Source organism: Crinia signifera, chromosome 4 (assembly GCF_055691185.1).
Source record: "Crinia signifera chromosome 4, ASM5569118v1, whole genome shotgun sequence".
NCBI classification, from domain to species: Eukaryota; Metazoa; Chordata; class Amphibia; order Anura; family Myobatrachidae; genus Crinia; species Crinia signifera.
The window spans coordinates 154414728-154435915 of record NC_139220.1 but is presented as its reverse complement, the minus strand read 5'-3'; positions in this window follow the sequence as shown (position 1 = coordinate 154435915).

Here is a 21188-nt window from a genome sequence, read left to right as displayed (position 1 = left end):
ATTCAATATTGTTATATCATTTCTGTATTAGATTATTAGATTTATATCTTTATGCATCTTACATGTATTTATTATATTATGTATGCACTGTATTTTTTTCCCCAACAGATTCTCATGAAAAAATATTTTACGGAATTAATAACAACGTTTATTTATTTGTTGAAAAGTTGAAGGTAATTTGGGTCTGTAAAATCCATGGGACAAGTCGGCCTAGTTTATTGGGCCCTAAGTGTATTAAACTTTGATTTGCTTTCAGATGAAGCCAAAACAAATTTTCTGTTTATGCAAATATACTGGCTTATTTCACAATAAATAGCCAGTGTATTTTTATATTTAAATAGGTAATTATGCTAATGAGAAGTATACAGAAGTTTTCCATTTGCTAAAGATTATCAGTGTATTTTTAACATATACATAAGTATTACCTGTGTTTTACAGGAACTAATGTTTTTTGTGTTTGTTTACTAAAGGGTAGCTAATAATTCTAGGTAGGTACTGAGGACAATGGTATCCTAAAGGTAGTCTGTGTTTGGTTATGGTTTAAAATTTGTTTAAAAAAGGCTTATGATCAGACAGGCAATGCAAAAGTGCAGTACTGTTTCTACTGCTACGCAGGGCCCTATTTCCCACTAGGCACCTGCTGGGGGAGGCATGGCTCCCCCATCTCACAGGGGGTCCGCAAAACGTGAGAGGGGGGAGTCGTGGGGGGTCTGCGAATTGCGGAAGGGGAGTTGTGAAGGGGTCCGCAAATTGTGCGGGGGGTTCGCGGGGGTCCACGAAATGTGGGAGGGGGGGGTCACGAAACATGGGGGAGGGGGGGCTGCTGCTCCATATTCCAGCAGTACTTTAGCAGTGGCTGTGGAAGTGACTGGAGCACCAGCTGCAGTGGCAGCAGTGACATCTCCAGCACTGGGGAGGAGGAGAGGACAGGGCACCTGTTACAGACCTGCAGCTGGGACTGTGTTGGCTACATCATCAGGTGTGTGTATGTGTGTGTGTGGGGGGGGGGGGGGGGGGGCACAATGGTGTGCCTATGGGCAGCCTGTTATTTACTGTTACCCTGCTGCTAGGTAGTAAATGTACATGAATTTTCAGTAATAATAATAATAATAATAATAATAATAATAATGATATTTATATAGCGCTTTTCTCCCAATAGGACTCAAAGTGCTTCACCATTGTCTTTACAGCTCGAAATACAAAACAAGCTTAACAGTAGATGTCAGTGAAATGTGCGTCCTCTTCCGACGGTGCTGCCCTCGGTCACCCGGTGCCCACACCGGGCGACCGCACCCCCCCCACAGTGGCCAGAGGTCCCCCCCAGCCCCCTTGAGCGGGAGGCGGACAGTATTGCGTCCGCCTCGCCGCCCAGATACTGAGACGCGCGTGAATGGGGGACGCACGCGCGTCTCAGTCAGATAGAGGCGCCGTGTTGCTGGCGGATCGCCAGCAACAATAAGGCCCGATACATCTGTAAGCCAATTTTGAAAATGATTTGCCATTTTACAGGTAGCCAGTGAAGGGTGTAGAGAATGGGAGTTATGTGGCTGGAGCGGGGCTGGTTAGTTAATAGTCTGGCGGCTGCATTTTGTACCAGCTGCAAGCGGTGCAATTATTTTGCTGGAAGACCTAGGTAGAGAGCATTGCAGTAGTCTAGTCGTGATGATATAAATGCATGTATGACTTTAGGCAGGTCTTCTGAGGGAATTAAATGCTTGATTCTGGCTATATTTCTCAGATGAAAGAATGAGGATTTGATTGTGGCTGACACCTGATGTTCAGGGCCGGCGCCACCACTAGGCAGGTCTAGGCATTTGCCTAGGGCGCCGGCCACTGGAGGGCGGCACTCAGCCGCCGAGGAGGAGAGGTACCATAGAGGTACCCATACCATAGAGAAACCAGGATGCGCCGCGGGGACTGGGAGCAGGTGAGAAAGGAAGCGTAGCTTCCCTCCCCCTCCCTGGACACGGTGCAGTGTCGCCCGCACCCCCACCCTGTGGTGCAGTATCGTCCGCACCCCCCGCCCGCCGTTCGCTGAAATTTCCCCTGCAGCGGGGACTGGGAGCAGGTGAGAAAGGAAGCGTAGCTTCCCTCTCCCCCCCCCTGGACACGGGGGTTGCGGGCGCACGCCATAGTGTAACCCGTACCCCCACCCTGTGGTGCAGTATCGTCTGCTGCCCGCTGAAATCTCCCCAGCAGTGGGCGTCAGGCGGGCGGGGGATTTGCCTGGGGCGGGGGGGGATGCTTGCACAGGCCCTGCTGATGTTTAAGTGTCAGGCCATTATCCAGGACAACACCAAGATTCCACACATGATCAGAGTTTTTTAGTGCTGTGCCCCCCAGCTTAAGACCTGTCAGTTGGCTATGCTGCCGTCTTGTCCTGTGATTTATCATCAGGACTTCTGTTTTATCTGGGTTCAGTCTCAGCCAACTGGCACTCATCCACTTCTGGAGCTCAGCTAGGCAGCCATTTAAGGTTGTTATTGTGTTATCGGTGCCTGGAGCAAAGGACAGGTACAGTTGGGTATCATCTGCATAGCAGTAGTAGACCAGGCCATGACGTCTGATTATGTCACCAAGTGGAAGCATGTCTTAATTTGATTTTTTAAGAAGTGGTCTGACTATTGCTTTCTTTAGTGGTTTGGGAAAAATGCCTGTCTGCAAAGACCATTGAACTATTTTTGCAAATGCAGGGATGATTATTTCCATACACCCTAAAAGAAGCTTGGATGGGGCAGGGTCCAGATCACAGGAGGAGGGACGCAACAGTCTGAAAATTCCAGCAATGTATTGTACATCCACTTGGTCAAAGATGTCCCATGAAGGCAGGTGTCTCAAAATGGCAGGCTTGGTCTGTTGGAGCTCCTTTGGTGTCACTGTGGGGATTCCAGCCCAGATGATAGATACTTTATCTGCAAAGAATTTAGCAAACTCATTGCATCTTGACTGCGAGAGGGTTACATCAGGCTGCAGGCATGCTGTTTTGCAAAGCATCTCCACTGTACGGAAAATCCGAGCTGGCCTATTTTTTGCTGTCATGATCTCATTTGAAAGGAACTCTGTTTTATTGCAGGTGATTGTTGATTGGTATATTCCAATGTGTTTGATTAGATTTAATTTATCCTCTGCCAGTTTTGTCTTCCTCCATCGTCTTTCAAGTATACGACCCCTTTTCTTGAGATCACGAATACTGTTGTCAAACCAGGGAGCTTAATTGTGTGGTTTGCAGGGTCGAATACGCACTGGGGCTATAGTATCCAGTGCCTCTGTCACAGCCCTGTTATAAAAATGGACTAAGGAACATGGATCTTTACAGGTCCCCATCACTGCTGAGAGGTTCAAGTTAGCTGCCATGGCCTGAGGAGTCAATTCAATAGGCAAAGATCTATTTTGAGGGGTTGCGACTGAGAACCAAATTGAGTGGTGGCCTCACCATGTGACTCGGTTTATCTTTAGGTCAGATACTTCTAGTCCAATCTGGAAGACCATATTGTGTGACCACTTTTATGTATAGCAGAGGGGATGACTTGTGTGAGCCTGTCCCTGAAACGGAGTCTTTCACATTTGAGAAATGCACCTTTATAATCGTAGAGCCAGCTTTTCTACTTCAACAGTATTCCATGAAAACTGAAGTCAGTATTACAAGTAAATGCAGAGTTTATGTACAGTATTGATACAGTATCTGGTAGTTCCCTAGATTTCATGGATAAAACTGAATCACTACTCAATCTTATCTCAGAAATATTACCAGTGCCACGCGTTAGCCAAGGGAGGCAGAGGGAGATTAGGAAGTTAAGTGTGTGGCTCAAGGACTGGTGTAGGAAAGAGGGATTCGTGTTCATGGAACACTGGGCGGACTTCTTGGTCAGGCGCCATCTTTTTTGTTGTGATGGATTTCACCTGAACGAGGAGGGGGCTGTGGTGCTGGGGGGAAGGATGGTTAGAGGGTTGGAGGAGATTTTAAACTAGGTAATGGGGGTGTGGGGGTAGCTAGCTATTATGGGACAAGCAGAGAGAGAAGTTGGATTGGGATCAAGAATCATCTGGGGGAAGGAGAAGGGGGGGAGGTTAGAGGCACAGGCATTGTCATGGGGATTAATAAGGGTAATATCGGGGGTAATTCCCAGGGTGCTTCAGGAATATCATGTACTAACAGTCGAGTAACACCATTTCTGATTTCATGTGCAGATGACCATAGAGTATGGGAAGGTAGGAAGGACAGAGGGAGAGTGTCAAAAACTGTAAACATGTCGGGCAATGAGCATGGTAGGGATGGCTGTAGGGAGTCTATAGAGGTAGATGCAGGTACAAGGAATTTAACAAGGAATACTAATAAGTCTAGGGGAAAATTCAACAAATGCTTAATGGCTAATGCAAGAAGCTTAGCGGGGAAAATAGGGGGGCTAGAATCTGGGGTCAGTAGGGACTTCTACGACATTGTTGGTATTACTGTAACATGGTGTAATGAGTTGCACAATTGGGCACTAAACATGGAGGGATATGCACTCTACAGAAAGGACAGGGAAAATAGAAGGGGCAGGGGGTGTGCCTATATGTAAATTATATCTTAAAATTATGTGAGAAAAAAATGAGCGCAGATATAGAGGAAGATAACTCAGAGGTCGTGTGGGCGGAGATAACAGACAATAACAATAAACCTAATAACAAGATATTAGTAGGGGTATGCTACAGACCTCCGAACATAAACAAAAGGGAAGAGTCTCTTCTTTTAAACCAAATTAAACAATCATCAAATCAAGGTCAGGTATTAATTATGGGGGACTTTAACCTACTGGACATTGAATGGGAAAAAGAAACATGTAAATTAACAAGAAGCAATGTTTTCCTAAGTTTACTTAAAGACCAGTATATCACACAAATGGTAGAAACACCAACTCATAATGAGGCACTCTTGGATTTGGTACTAACAATGTAGATTTAGTTTCAAACACAGAAGTAATTGAACAACTTGGGAGCAGTGACCACAAAATGGTTTCCCTGGAAATCAACTTTAGAAAATCACATCATAAAGGACTAGCAAAAATACTAAACTTCAGAAAAGCAAACTTTGAACTATTTAGGGTAGCCCTAAGTGGAGTTGTGTGGGAAAAGGTAATGGAGGGAAAGAATGCTAAGGAAATGTGGGATACCCTAAAAGATGTACTTGAACCATTAACCACCAAATACAAAAGTAAATAAGGGTAATTTCAATAAAAAAAAACACCATGTTGGACAAAAAAGTAAGGTCAGCTATCAACAATAAAACAAGAGCATTTAAATTTTTTAAGAATAAGTTAAATGAGGAGGCATTCGTCAAATATAAAGAATCAAACGAAACTTGTAAAGGGGTAATCAAAGTAGCTAAAAGAATATTTGAAGAGCGGATAGCCATGGAAAACAAATCCAACCCCCAAAAGTTTTTTAAATACATAAATAGTAAACGTATAATTAAGGAAAACATAGGCCCATTAACTGACACCAGTGGAAAAAGTGTTACAGAGGACATGGGAAAAGCAAAACTGTTAAATGCGTTTTTCTTATCAGTATTTACTAAGGGAGAGCAGAACGTGGCACGTACACCTACCACAAATGGGACAAATAATGCTGATCTCATAGTTGATTTCAAGCCCAATGAAATAATCATGAGGCTGAGCAAACCCAAAAAAAATAAATCACCGGGGCCAGATGGGATTCACCCCAGGGTACTAATGGAATTAAGGGAGCAACTAGCTACCCCACTCCGGTACATCTTTAGCAGTTCATTATCGACAGGCAGAGTACTGAAAGACTGGAGAATAGCAGAGGTGGTGCCAATATTCAAGAAAGGAAAAAAGGAGGATCCCACAAATTACAGACCTGTAAGTCTAACATTAATAGTGGGTAAACTATTTGAAGGATTCCTAAGGGATGGTACTGTATCCAGGAATATCTAGATCATCACCATTTACTCAGTATGAACCAGCATGGATTTGTGAAAAATCGTTCATGCCAAACTAATCTATTAGGATTCTATGATAAGGTTAGCAAAAATCTTGATGGCGGAAGCGATGTGTATGTGATTTTCTTAGATTTCGCTAAAGCCTTTGATACGGTACCACACAATAGGTTAATAAATAAAATGGAAGATATGGGATTGGGATAAAATATCTGCAGATGGGTATGGAACTGGCTGTGTAATAGGGAACAAAGAGTGGTTGTGAATGGTGCCGTATCAGACACAATACCAGTACTAAGTGGAGTGCCCCAGGGTTCGGTTTTAGGACCGATTTTATTTAATATTTTCATCAACGATATTGGGATGAGGTTGCTCATCAATGTATCCATCTTTGCTGAAGGCACAAAACTAAGCAAAGTTATTAAATCAGCGGAAGATGTCACCTCGTTACAAAAGGATCTTGCAAATCTAGAGGAATGGGCTAAAAAGTGGAAGATGAGGTTTAATTTGGATAAATGTAAGGTCATGCACCTTGGGAGACACAACCAGTGTGCAAGCTATAATCTGAGCGGGAGGAAACTGGGTTATTCAGTACTCGAAAAGGATCTGGGAGTCCTAATAGACAACAAACTGGGGTGTAGTGCCCAATGTAATGTAGCAGTAAAAAAGGCCAACAAAATTCTAGCATGCATAAAAAGGGGCATCGAAACTAGGGACTCGATTAACGCAAGTCTATGTAACTATATAACTATGTTATCTGGGGCAACTATCCAATAACTTACAGGTTTTGAGGAACTGATAATTAATTCTTTAATTGGTGGGACATGCACTGTACTTATTTGCTTATATTAGACACCGGTATTTAACAACGTTCCACAGATAAATAACCTTTAGCACTGGAAACACAAAATTTTCATCACTTTGATATTTTCATTTATTGTACTTTTCACGTACAGAGATTGCTTAGCACAGAAAAAATTTATACATTTGTAACTAAACTATTGAAATATTTTATATGTTTTTTGATACTACTTAATAATAATTTGTATATCAGAAAATCAGTTGCCATCTCATCCAATATATACACAACATCATAGATGGAGCGGGATAAAGATCAGTATGTAATCTGAGAACAAACATACACCGGCAGGACCAAACCAGCAGGACCAAACTTCAAAAAGTTACACCTTGGTACTGTACATAGGGATCAATCTGCAATGCTAATTAGCCTTCTGCAAGAAATTACTGTAAATTCCCCTGCATTTCATCGTTAGCACATATAAACAATTCATAAACCAATGAATGCTTGATCATACAATAGCCAACACCTTGGGTTGGATATAAAGAACTTTTCAAAGCGACAATCATTTATAAGGAATGATTTTGCCCTGTAAGTGATTGCCCCTTTAAAAAAATTGGGTTCGGACAGCATTCTCCACAGCCACCAAACTCAGGGTACATTCCATTCCACCCCTGATTTAAATGTCACGCCACAATCCAGCATACCTCCCAACATGACCCATTCCAGGAGGGACACAATGCTCTGTTTATTGACATCCTTCTTAATTCATGATTGTCATCAGTTGTGGATCTTCTCTCTGTAGAGGAGGGGGCTGCTGCGATGCCCCCCCCTCCTCCGCTGCCACAGAACCCTTTTTTATGGGCAGCCCCCACAGCAGCCAATAGAGGTATCCCAGAGGGAGAGAACACCTCCCAATGGGACTGCCTTGGATGACTGGCAGGTCAGACTTTTAATAGGAAGTCACTGTCTGTCACAATGAAGCCAGTGCAGTCTCATAAGCCGCTTCTGGCTTCACACAGTAGCGGATTTTACCTGGGAAGGCTGCAGCCCATAGGTAAAAACCACCAATAATTGTCATCACATGTTTTGCACAGGTTAATTGAAAAGAAAGGTTCTTCACCACAGGTGATGGTCATCCTGAATTAAAAGGGAGGTTCAGGAACAGAGCATTGTGTTCCTCCTGGAGAAGGTCATGTTGGGAGGTATGATCCAGGACAACACCAAGATTTTGCACAGAGACAGTGTTTTGCAACTTTAATATCCCACTTTTTTTGTCTGAGATACTGTAGTCAGTATACAGTAAGTCTGGGTTGGTGACTGGAGGCTATGTGAGACTGGCTGATCTGGCAAACTCTGGGTTTGTAGTGAAAGAGAATGTGCAATCCCTGACTGTGAAAAAACCTGGGTCAGCTCTAGATTATTATTATTATTATTATTATTATTATTATTATTATTTATTTATATGGTGCCACAAGGGTTCATAAACCTGCTTGTATCATACCTCCCAACATGACCTTCTCCGTGAGGGACACCATGCTCTGTTCCTGGACTTCCCTCTTAATTTATGATTGCCATCACCTGCTTTGAACAGGGTAATGGACAAGAAACGTGTTTCACCACAGGTGATGGTAATAATACATTTAGAAAAAAGTCCAGAAACAGAGCATTGTGTCGCTCCTGAAGAGGGTCATGTTGGGAAGTATGCTGTATAGTTGATTGGTACTACAGGTAATAAAAACTTCTGACTTGGTAACTGGAATACAGGGGGTCTGGAAGCACAGATAAATGGCAGGTCTGGATGTAAACTGTAGCTGTGGGTTAACAGAAACTAAACTAGTGAGCACTGGGGCAGGGACTGATGTGAATGTTCAAATTTCCTCTTTAAAGCGCTGCGGAATATGTATGCGCTATATAATCAACTGTTAATAAATAAATAAATAATAGTTAGGAAACTAGTCACAGGTTTCACTGGGAAGATGCACCCAGTGAGGGCTGGGTTAATACATACCTGCCAACATGACCCTCTCCAGGAGGGACACATTTCCCTGCTCCAGCACTTCCCTCTTAATGTATGATTGCCATCACCTGTGTTAAAGCACCTTTCTTATCAGTTAACCTTTTCAACACAGGTGATGGCAATCATGCATTAAGAAGAAAATTCAGTAGCATGACCCTCCTGGAGAGGGTCATGTTGGGAGGTATGGTTAATACCAGCAGTACAGCAGGATAGCAGAACAGCAATGCTCAGGATCCCAGTGGCATAACTAAGGTACCGCAGACCCCACGGTGGCTTGGGGGAGCCAGCTTCAGCGGGGTCTGCGGGGAGTGCTGCCATCCAGGATACTGCTGCATTGGGTGCGGGCTCTCTCCCTTAGCCTGGCCAGGATGAATACAGGGGAGGGGAGTAATCCGCTCCTGCCTGATCAGCTTGAAGTTGCAGCTGCTCCATGCGCCAGATCAGGCGACTTGCTAGCAGGGGACCCTGCTGCTTGAGACATGAGTGATGGAGGTGGATATGTGGCCTCCATGCAGCCTTGGTCAGTGGTGTGGAGTCGGGGCTGACACCAATAGGAGCGCAGGCACTGGCAGCCGGGCAGCAGAGGAAGTGCTCATTCTGCAGGATGGCAGGTGAGCGCTAGGGAGAGCGAAGCTGTGCAGTCTGGCAATCCTGGACAGCTCGCCGGATCAGGCTTCAGCAGTTGGGTGCATGCTGGGCATTGGCAGCGAGCTACTCTCTCCTCTCCTGCACTCCTACTGGAGAAGATGATCAGGGAGAGACACAATGCCCACTGCACTGTTGGAGGTTATCCCAGCCATGACTGTGTTCTGCTAATTTGCTGCAGAAGATGGTGCCCCATCCCCCCTGCTCTGTGTGCAGTGCACTGGCCAATGGGACCTGAGGGGTAAAGGGTGACCGGGTGGGAGGTGCCCATGTGTTAAGGCACTGGGGTGTATTGGTGGGGATTGCGATATGGACTATATGGGAAAAGATATCTGCTGAGGGTACACTACAATACCCTGAGTGTGTGTGTGTGTGGGGGTATATATATATATATATATATATATATATATATATATATATTGTACCCTAACCTCCTCCCCTCCTTCCACAGCCTAACCCTAAGTCCTCCCAACTGGTGCCAAAACCTAACCACTCCTTACCCTAACCCTGCATACTTATGTTCTGTATATTGGTATTCCGACGTTGGCATCCTGATTTGTTTTGAAGTTCTCGAGCCAATGTTCTGACAGCAGTCAGGATGCTTACAGGATGTTATATAATGTAATGGGCATTGTGGTATGTGGCATTATGTGTAATGGGCATTACAGTGTGTAGCATAATGTGTAAGGGGAATTATGGTGTGTGGCATAATGTGTAAGAAGCATTACAATGTATGGAATATTGTGTAATGGTCATTATCTCTTGAAGAGAGGCCACACACCTTTCTTCTTGGAATGTGCGCATTCTTTATTTTAAAAATATCTATGGGATTACTAGAGCCAGTGGCTTGGACTTATACCTCTAGGTGGCTGTGAAAGGCTGAGCAGAGTCATGCACATGGGCCATGCCTGGCCCATGTACTATGGAAATAATAAGTGACTTCTGATTAATCATTTACTCTAAAGGTGCCCATACACTGCCTGCGACGTCTCGCAGCAGTGTACGGACACTCAACAGAGTGCTAGCCGCCGGAACCTTCCCGGCAGCAGGGACACATGCGATCCTGCTTCCCGCCCGCCCCAGAACGGGTGGTCGGACGGCCAGCCAGTCCGACCACCTAGTCGAGTCCGATGCGCCAAATCGGACCAAATCGCCTCTCCCTGACATGCTGGGAGGACAGCCAATAAGGATTTAGCTGTATCAATGGATCACTCAGGTGAATCACCCATTTATCTTCTAAAGAGTAAATAATCTGCCATAAAAGTCAATTTAACAAAATATTGTTTTAGCTGTAATAAAAACTTTAAGGACTGACTGAAGTGGTATCTTCAACTGTGTGATGTGCCCATGGAAATTCACCAGTGATGTGGGTACGGGAGGTGGGCAGCTGACGTCAACAGATGTCAGCTGCCTGCCTACTTCCCTACAGTGGTCCTCAGATATGACACCAGAGAGGTGTCTTAGATCTGCAAGCGCTTGGCCAGCAACCATCAAATGATTTTGTCCTGCATGCAAGGCTGTGAGTGGATGTTTATTCTAAAGATCCATTCAAATGCGTGTCGGGAAACCGGCATGCAAGGGTGGGATGAGCACTCGTGCAGGTGGTGGGTGGCTTTTAGATGACCCACAAAGCTAGGAATTTCAAGCATTGCGGATCAACCAGAATAGGGCCTAATTGTAGCCCTTCCACAGCTGTTCCTACAATTACCAAGTACAGGGGGTATAGTTCTTTAAATGTCTTTAAATGTTCCCAAAATGTAGCATACATTATTGTAGCATATTGTGTCAAAAGTATTAGTTTGGTGAGGAATGTATAAAGGTTAAATCACCAGAACACGTGTATAAGTGATAAGTTCCACGGGTGGGCATCCAGCTGTGCATGCACAGTCTGAAAAGGTTGCTATGGGCATTTCGTACCTCTCCAGCCCACAGATAAGGCTTGTTAAAATTGCTCTCTTCATGGTTTGCTCAACTGGGCTTTTAGACTAAAGCCATCTAAACATCTGTTAACCAGAGCAAGCAAACTCCAAAAAGATAAACTTTCTAGCGGATGTTACATATCTTTACCAAAGAATACTATGCTGATATCGTATATGAGGGCTGACAACTTGAAAATTTCTTGGTTACTTCTATATTATGTCTAATGAAACTACATTCTGTCATTAAACAGTTGTTTCTGAATGCACATACATAAAGAAAATATTATAATTCCTGCAGCTACCCACAGGTAATCCTGGATTACCAAAATATTCCAAATGGACCAGATGTAATGTGGGTAATATCACTAAACAGGGTGCCACAACATTTTAAAGTGTTACCAATAAACAATAAAAATCAATGAAATCACTTTTATACATAAATAAATATTACATCTTAAAGATATGGCAATTGCATATAAGTGATCCCATATATGACCAATTGTAAGCCCCAAAGACTGCCCTTGTGTAACTCTACTTGAAGTATGCATAAAATACTCACACTAGAATGCAAAGAAGTGTATAGAGTGTTAACAAATAAATTGTCTTCGGTCATGTGAATCTACTCCAGGCAGAACCACCGGATAATATAAATTTCTGCCCATGAACACTACATTACATGTAAATCAATAAAAATGATCCACGTTAACTTACACTATAAGTTTAATATATACTCACTTAGACCTGCTGTTTTTTTAGAGGAAGTACTGTATATGCAATGCTTAATGGATATTACCAATGCTTGGACTGGGTGAGAGCAGTCTGCTACAAACAAGGAATGAGGCAAAGCATTTGCAGGTGTCAGAATATTTTACTCACATGGGCAGAAGTTAGTAATCAACTCCACATCCGGCACTCCTCTATCTGTATCCTGATTTGTGACCCAGAATCCTTGTTAAAGTGCTGCCCAATATGACCACAATGGCAGGTGTATCCGCAGTCCACAGTCTTAATTGATGCTTCTGTTTTCAGGTGCAATAGAAAGTAGTTCAGTTCACAGCAAATGGAGTCAATGGTCAATTCATGCATGTCCAACTACTGTAGATTCTCCATGAAATGTGTGGTGATGGTTTTATTGGTTTCTAAATGTTTAAGGGCAGAATTATCTTGATAAGTAGGCCTCGAAACCTGTAAAGATACTAGGGTAAGCTATTGTAAACTATATTCTAAACTCAAGCTATATAACTAATTTTTAATTTACCTGTATAAATTCCCAAAATTGTAAATTGTACTAGTGGTAGGTATTGATTTTATTATTACACTTTTGATTTGCAGTTAAATATGCAATAAAGTAATCTTTACCATGTGTCCACTAATGTATTTAAAAAAATACTCATTCAGATTCAGAGGAGGGGCACCATTTTAAACAGGCGTTCTGACTGGCCAATATGCAGTATGACTCTCATGCAAGCAGGTAGTTGGATGTGATGGGAGCTGCAGCTCAGCAGGGAGTTGTAACTCAGCCAGGAGATAATACTGAGCGGGGAGTTGGAACTCTGCCAAAAGCCGGAGCTGTGCGTGAGTGGGAGGTGATCAGCCTAAAAGTATGGGGAGCTGACAGCCAGCCAGTATGAACTCCTCACATGCTGGGTGGTGCTGGCAGGAAGGGAGATGGGTGTGGACGAGCACACTAATGCATAGTTGCCTACCCTCCTGCATTCCACAGGAGACTCCCTGAAATAGCAGCTATCTCCCTCTCTCCCTCATTAGTTCAGAAATCTCTCTCATTTCACCTAGCCCACATTACACTGTTACATTTTTTGGGAAAAAAGGAATGAGAGATAGATATAGTTACATTGAATCATCAGTGCCATCCCAGCACCAAGTATAATGTCACAGATGTGGGATTGGATGAGGTCGTGTGTACTTCAGGGACTGGAGACGAGGCAGCAGATGAGGGGTTAAATCGGGCAGGTTTAATAAAAGATTTCATACAGCAACGACTCAAATACTTCTTTGAGAAACGGTAGCTTGCAAATAATAAAGAGCAACTTGCTAGGCACTTGGGAAGCAATTGGAGTGCCACAGTGGGAGGAATAAAGTCACTATGTAGAATCTGGTAACAAGACAGTTTGTGTTTTCCGGGAAAGAGGTGAATAGATGACGGGCAGGAATGGATCCAATAACTGAAAGATGGTGGGAACTGGACTGCGGTATGACGTCTCAGAAGGAAAAGGACCCATGAGCTCCAACAGCGGACTGTCGGTTGGCGTGAGTGGAACCAAGCGATGGAGTCACAGCCACAACAAGCAGACGGACAGACTGGGACCAGCAAGGGCACAATAACAGTCAGGAGCCTTCCAGGAAGTGCACGGCACAGAAGACTTTTTGCACTGACTCTGAGCAGCCTAGGCAGATCCCCTATATCCATAGAGGGCGGCTGCCATTGGCTGTCAGAGCAGAACAGGTGGAAACACCTGACCTGGCCCAATCCCTAGTCTGCCCTCAAGCAAGATGGCGGCCCTCAAGCAAGATGGTGGATGGCGCCTGCAGACTACAGGACAGAGCGCGCCCTCAGACTCTCCCACTGCAATCCATCACAGCCGGGGACCCTGCCTGTCGCTGATCCCGGAGTTGGGACCAATGTTTCCTCTAATTTTACGAAGGCTGTGTGCAGCAAAAGATATTGGCTGTGCAACTTTGGAAGGAAATGTACATTTTTTTGTGTCACATAACGTATACAGGCCTAGGTTTCGAGTTCTGTTGAGTTAATAAAGCAATTTGAATGTTTACAGACTTCACACACCACACATATAGGCTATAGCAGTGATTTTCAACCTTATTAAACTCGTGGCACACTAAAACAAGATTTTAACCTTTGTGCGTCTATGCGTGGGCTCGGCGAGTTGTGTGCGCGCGCACACACGCACAGCTTAGAGGGAACACTGGTTGGGACCCAACACACGCTAGCCGGCGGTGGGCACGGATGGGTGAGTACCGTACCCGGCGTGGTCCGCCGCGGCAGCGCGTGACATATAGTAGCTTTTACTAACTGCTTTGGGGCTCATCTACATTTGAGATGAGCCTGACACACACCCTCAATGGGGCGCTGTGCAAAATTCTACTACCAACTATAATCTACTTGTTTATTTGTAAGGATATCAATATGCCTATCCCAAGCATGTTTAAATTGTACTACTGTATTTGCCTCTACCACCTCTGATGGGAGGCTATTCCACTTATCTACTACTATTTCTGTGAAGCACTTCTTCCAGAAATTTCCCCTGAATCTTCCTCCCTCTAGTTTCAGTGCATGTCCTCTTGTTCTGCTGCTCTCTTCCTGTGAAGAATGTCTCCCACCTGTACCTTGTTAAAGCCCTTGATATATTTGAAAGTTTCTATCATATACCCCCTTTCCCTTCTCTGCTCCAAAGTATACATATTAAGATCTTTTAGTCTTTCCTGGTACTTTTGTGATGTAGGCCATGCACCATTTTAGTTGCCCTTCTTTGTACAGTCTCTAATGTATTTATATCCTTCTGGAGATATGGCCTCCAGAACTGAACACAGTACTCTAGATGAGGTCATACCAATGACCTATACAGTGGCATCATTACTTCTTTCTTTCTACTTCTGATACCTCTCCCTATGCAACCAAGCATCTGACTTGCCTTCTTCATTGCTTTGTTACATTGCCTACCTGCCTTTAACTCCCCTGAAATAGTGACAACTAGATCCCTCTCTTCCTCAGTAGTTTCCATTATAGTGCCATTTATACTATATTTAGTCTTTGGATTTTTGAGATCCAAGTGCTTGATGCAATGCATGTGATTTTTGAGATCCAAGTGCTTTATGCAATGCAATGATTCTGCATTTTTTGGCATTAAACTGTAGTTGCCATGCTATTGACCATTCCACTAATCTACCTAGATCATAAATCATTTGTTTTACCCCTCCTGGTGTGTCTACCCTGTTGCATACCTTTCTGTCATCTGCAAAAAGACACATTTTACCCTCAATTCCATTTACAATATCACCAATAAAGATATTAGAAAGCACTGGTCCAAGTATAGATCCCTGGGGTACCCCACTTGTAACCTTTCCCTCCTTTGACTGTACTCCATTTACTAAAACTCTCTGTTTTCTGTCCTGCAACCACACTCTTATCCATTCAACTATCTTAAAATCTAATCCCAAACTTTCAAGTTTATTTAACAAATTTAAGACAAAAGATATGTTTTTCCCACCAGTGCGCTCAGCAGCCTTCCTAGTGATGTATAGAGGGTATTTCCCTTTAACCCTTTGCAAGAAAATAGTGCACAACAGAAATTTATACATAACTTTGTTCAGGCGCTGATTGGTTCAAATCGTTCACTCCTCCCACCAATAGTTTAATGATAGTACCATGTGAAAAGAATTCAGATATAGTGAAGTACAGTAAAACAACACTTTTAATATACAAAGAATCACTGGTAAACCACCATTCGATTTCCAGTCGATATTTCATACAAATATTTCATACAGGGCATTCCCTGCAGTGGTAAAAATACAAATGCTAAAATATCATGGGTGAGCATAAGGAGGTCAAGATTTCAATTACCGGATGGGGTAGAACTGGTATCAGCAGTTCTAATGCGCAAGTGTAATTGTCCCGGGGCAAATCACTCCCAGTTGTTTCCACCTTCCGGCACCGTCACTCCCAATCAGCCTGTCCGCTCACCCACATATGACCAACGCGTTTTGACTTAAAATAAGTCTTTATCAAGGTCCAAATGGCGTATGTCCTGTCGCACCTCAGTGCGACTATTTATGTGCTGTGAATCCTCCCTTTAGCGGTCCCAGGTGTGTCTTATTGCTAGACTACATTTCCCAGAATCCTCCAGACCTGAAGTGTCGTATCCTTTATCCCGGAACGTCACTTCCGGTCGCGATGTTACTATACGTCCTCTCGGATGCATTGTAATGTTACTACACTAGATTACCCAGGATCCTCCGGACCGGACGTCCTGTATCGTCTCTCCCGGAACATCACTAGCAGTAACAGAGCTGCTATACGTCCTTTCGGAAACGTTGTCATAGAAACATATAACGGCATTCCTTTATCAAGTCCAATCTGTCCATTACATTCCTCTGTGGCTGTACAATATGGGAGTAATTATAAAGACTGCAGATTAAATTTAAAGTACAGGTCGAGTATCCCGTATCCGAATATCCGTTATCCGAATTATTCCGAAATACGGACATTCCAGAAAGTGAAAAAAAAAAATTTTTTTTGCTAAAAACTCACTGGGGACATTTGTAACAGCATCACTGGGGACATGATATGTAACTGGCACTATATATGTGCAAGACAATGATTGCTTGGCATTCAAATTCAGTGCTGAGATAGTACACACATTTTGTTTCACGTTTTGAAACCTTGTTTTTTGAACAATTAAAATATGTTTGTGTGTATTTTATGTGGTAATAAAATATATTTGTGTGTATATTATGTGTTTATACAGCATAAATGCAAGATACTTCAAAATACATCATTGAAATATTAAAATATTCCGAAATACGGAATAATCCGTTATCCAAAATTCTCCTGGTCCCGAGCATTTTGGATACGGGATACTCAACCTGTATTATGTTTATTGCACCATTATATGACATTGTGCAAAAAAAAATCCTTACACATATCCTGGTTCTTACTAGGAAGTAACATATTATGTTTAAAATTCTAAGCAGTCCTAGATATAGGAACCTAAAAGACAAATAATTGAATATCAATTAATTCAGACTTGATAGCAAATAGTAAAGTACCTTTGGTCTATTCTCTATGGGTGGAATACTCTAGCATGTAGCCTACAGCATCAGACTGAGTAACCTTGCAATGACAACTAAAATGTAAACAGAATAAAATCTGGATGTTGCCATAACTGGGAAGCTACCAACATGAAAATGATCCACTTCATTATATATTATAACATGCTGTTGTGCTACTAAAACATATGGCATACAAATCCCATAAGGGAAGCACAATAGTAATAAAGATTTCGCTCACAGGCCTAAAACACATTTTATGAACAAATGTTCTCCCTTCTATTGTTTAAACATTCTCAAAACCAATGTTAGTTCAAGAGCTACTTTTAATTTATTTGCCTTTATGCTATCTCCAAAAAAGAGTTGCTAAAGGAAATGTTTTTGACAAGACTAAATAATAATAAAACATATTGACAGTACTTGTAAATACAGTATCAGAGAGCAACCAAAATCTGTTGATTGAAATGGCCTTAACACTTTGAAACTAAATTGCTAACTAACAATAAAGCTTTAAATCTACAAAGGATATATTTATTTATATTATATACTGTATGTAAATGTTCAGCACACACCTGCCTGCCTTCCCAGCCCCCCAGGGAAGACCAACATGCATCCCACCAGGGGGAGGAGTCAGCAAAGACTGTAAGTATGGTGTAGTACAGGCATTCCCAACCACGGTCCTCAAGGCACACCAACAGTGCAGGATTTACTGATATCCAGGCTTCAGCACAGATGGTTTCATCAGAATCCCTCAGATACTAATTAAGTCACCTGTGCTCAAGCCTGGATAGTACTAAAACCTGCACTGTTGGTGTGCCTTGAGGACCGTGGTTGGGAATGCCTGGTGTAGTATGAAGTAAAGCCCAGGATAAACAAAAAGAATTTCATGTTTTTATTTCCCCTTATTAAAATTTTATTTAAAACATCATCCTCATGTTTATACTGCAGTGCTGGTATTTTGAGACCTATTTTCTCTGGGAAACATGGATCACGTGCTACTTAATAGTACATAAAACATAACAATTGTTCATAAAATATTTTTATATATAAATAATACAGTTTATTACTCAGTATAAAAATATGATAACCTCCCGGGAGTATTATAAATAATTTAATACATAAAGCAATACATAACTATCAATAGAAATGCAACCACCTTCCAGGATTTACAGTTGTTGTACAGTGCTTACTATGCAGTAGTATGCCCAGTTAATCCAGCACACCAACAGTTAAAAGTACAAAATCCTTCATCCAAACTGAGAATAGGGGGGTAGTGGTGGAACTTAAGGCATTAGATTTGTTAAGTGGTAGGTTTACTTTAAATGGGAAGTTATTCAAGGGCTGAGAATTTGGGTATAGTGTACCCAAATGAAAAGGAGACTATGGTTGCATGTAAAAAATATTGTAATTAAAGAATATTAATTACAGTTCATGTGTATCATTACAACTTCACCTAACTGACATTGATGCACTGAGGATGCATGTAGGAAGGGAGTGGATTGCTTCAGTGTAGAAACTCCTGGGTTGCAGACTGATCCAGTTTTACACGGTGTCCAGCACTTCCTTGTCACAGGTAAACCATTGACCTTTCAGTGAAGTCTTCACTACACATGCACAACTGGTAAAAATGCCACGTCATCTATGGGCAAACACATTAACCCACTGCGATAATGTCCAACGCCGCTACAGCAAAAGTCTCCTTTTTATTTGGGCACAACTCATATATAGAAACTTGTGCTTCATGAAGGCAGTATTATTATTATTTATTTATTAACAGTTTCTTATATAGTGCAAACATATTCCGCAGCGCTTTACAGAGAGTATTTGAACATTAAAAAAAGGGGTTGGTTTCCTACCCGAAGGTAAGAAGTGGGCGACAGCAAGGGGGTGTCCTGTGGTCCAAGCAGCTCACACAAAGGAAGGTCAGTTCCTTGAAACAAAGGTATAGCAAAAAAAGAGAAGAAGGTTGTGGAGCGCTAGGTTGATTGATTAGAAAAAAATTCTTATAAGTATGGTCAGTTGGGTATTACAATTGGTAGAAATTTATTCAACACTGGTAAACATAGTTAAAAATTAATTAATTATTAATTAATACATTTATATACACATAAATGAATGTATAAAAACAAATCATATAAAAGAATTAAGAATGGTTGGCCTGAGCACTATACTTATGCGTTCTCCCGCTTGCCAAATGTCATACGCCAGTCCGTCCTGTAGTTTTAACTGGAGTTTGTGGAGGTTGGGTGTCCATATACCATGCTGGGAATTTGGTGCCACTGTGTAGAATGTGGCTGTCTGGATGTTTTGTAGACAGATGCACAGGTTGAGAATAGGTTTCCCAATGAGTAGGCTAGTGGTGGTATCCCAAGGCTCTCTTCCAGTGGGTGAGGTACGGATGGAAATTGGATCCAAAACTGATGGCTAGGCAAGATGTAGTTTGGGAGTGTCCCGCAGTGCAGCTCAGAGTCCAATCTAGCAATATCCTAGGATATTGGAGGGAGAACGCATAAGTATAGTGCTCAGGCCAACCATTCTTAATTCTTTTATATGATTTGTTTTTATACATTCATTTATGTGTATATAAATGTATTAATTAATAATTAATTAATTTTTAACTATGTTTACCAGTGTTGAATAAATTTCTACCAATTGTAATACCCAACTGACCATACTTATAAGAATTTTTTTCTAATCAATCAACCTAGCGCTCCACAACCTTCTTCTCTTTTTTTGCTAATATTTGAACATTCCCTGCCCAAATGGAGCTTACAATCTATATTCCCTACCACATGTACACGCACACACATTCATTCTAGGGTTAATTTTTGTTAGGAGCCAAATAACCTACCAGTATATTTTTGGATTGTGGGAGGAAACCGGAGTACCCGGAGGAAACCCACGCAAGTACGGGGAGAATATACAAACTCCGCACAGTTAGGGCCATGGTGGGAATCAAACCCATGACCTCAATGCTGTGAGGCAGTAATGCTAACCATTACAAACCTCCATCCAACTTTCCAGGTCTCCTCACAGAATCACAGGCAAAATAATAAGCTCCACTTGTGGATCTTTTAAAATGTGACTGAATAATGAGTGCACCTGCCGGGTGACCTGGAAAACATGCAAAGTATTAGAGCCCTCAAATGATTTAAAAATGTCAAAATATGATAAAACTTGCTGCTCATTAGAGAGTCTAATACTTGTTAATAATTCTACAGCTGCAGCATGATTGGTGATTTGACGCTCACATTTACACCTTTAAATTAAAACTAAAAAGTTCAACTAAATACTAAATGATCTATTCAAGCTTCAATTGTTAAATGTTTTAGTATATTTCACTTTTTGTAATTTGAAGACTGAATATTACTGTGCTGCATTTCAAATTTGTATTGTTCTTTTTGAATTGAAATGCAACAAAAATACTGAAGAGGTAGCTTATTATGCTGTAAGGAGATCTAATATTTTTAATTCTGTGGCACACTGTGCTTATATTTATGTCTTACATTGATCATGAGAAAGTAAATTACTTGTGTCAGATTTGTTTAATTTAAAGTGCATACAGATGGAGCGCCTCTCATTTGAGCGGGTCCTGGCAATTCTATCGCCAGGACCCGCCATCAGACGGAAGGGGGCATGCGCGCACGAGATGTTCATATGCTCTGTTCCATCGGAGAAAGCAGATTTTGTGAGAACCCACACCACAGCATCATCCTCCAAGTCTCCTCCCATCCGGGAGTCGAGCCCACCCTGCTCCACCAACCAGCTCACACTTCCGACTACGTGATCCCCGCAGAACCCGGAAGTGCGGCTGCTTTCTGTAGAAGCGGCGTGGATCGACAGCCGGCATCCTCCCCTGAAGCAGCCGTCAGTAAAGTCTTCAGGCCGTGGACAACGCCGAAGAACCCTCGAGACGGGAGAAGAACCAGCGGGTATCAGGTACGTGCACGGTGCACCGCCAGAGGTGCTTGGGACGCCAGCCTTCGACGACACCCTGTCACCTTCCTTCACCCAGGACTGTCTTCCCCCCTATGTGGGCATCCAGTGTTTCCACTCCTCCATTCCAGT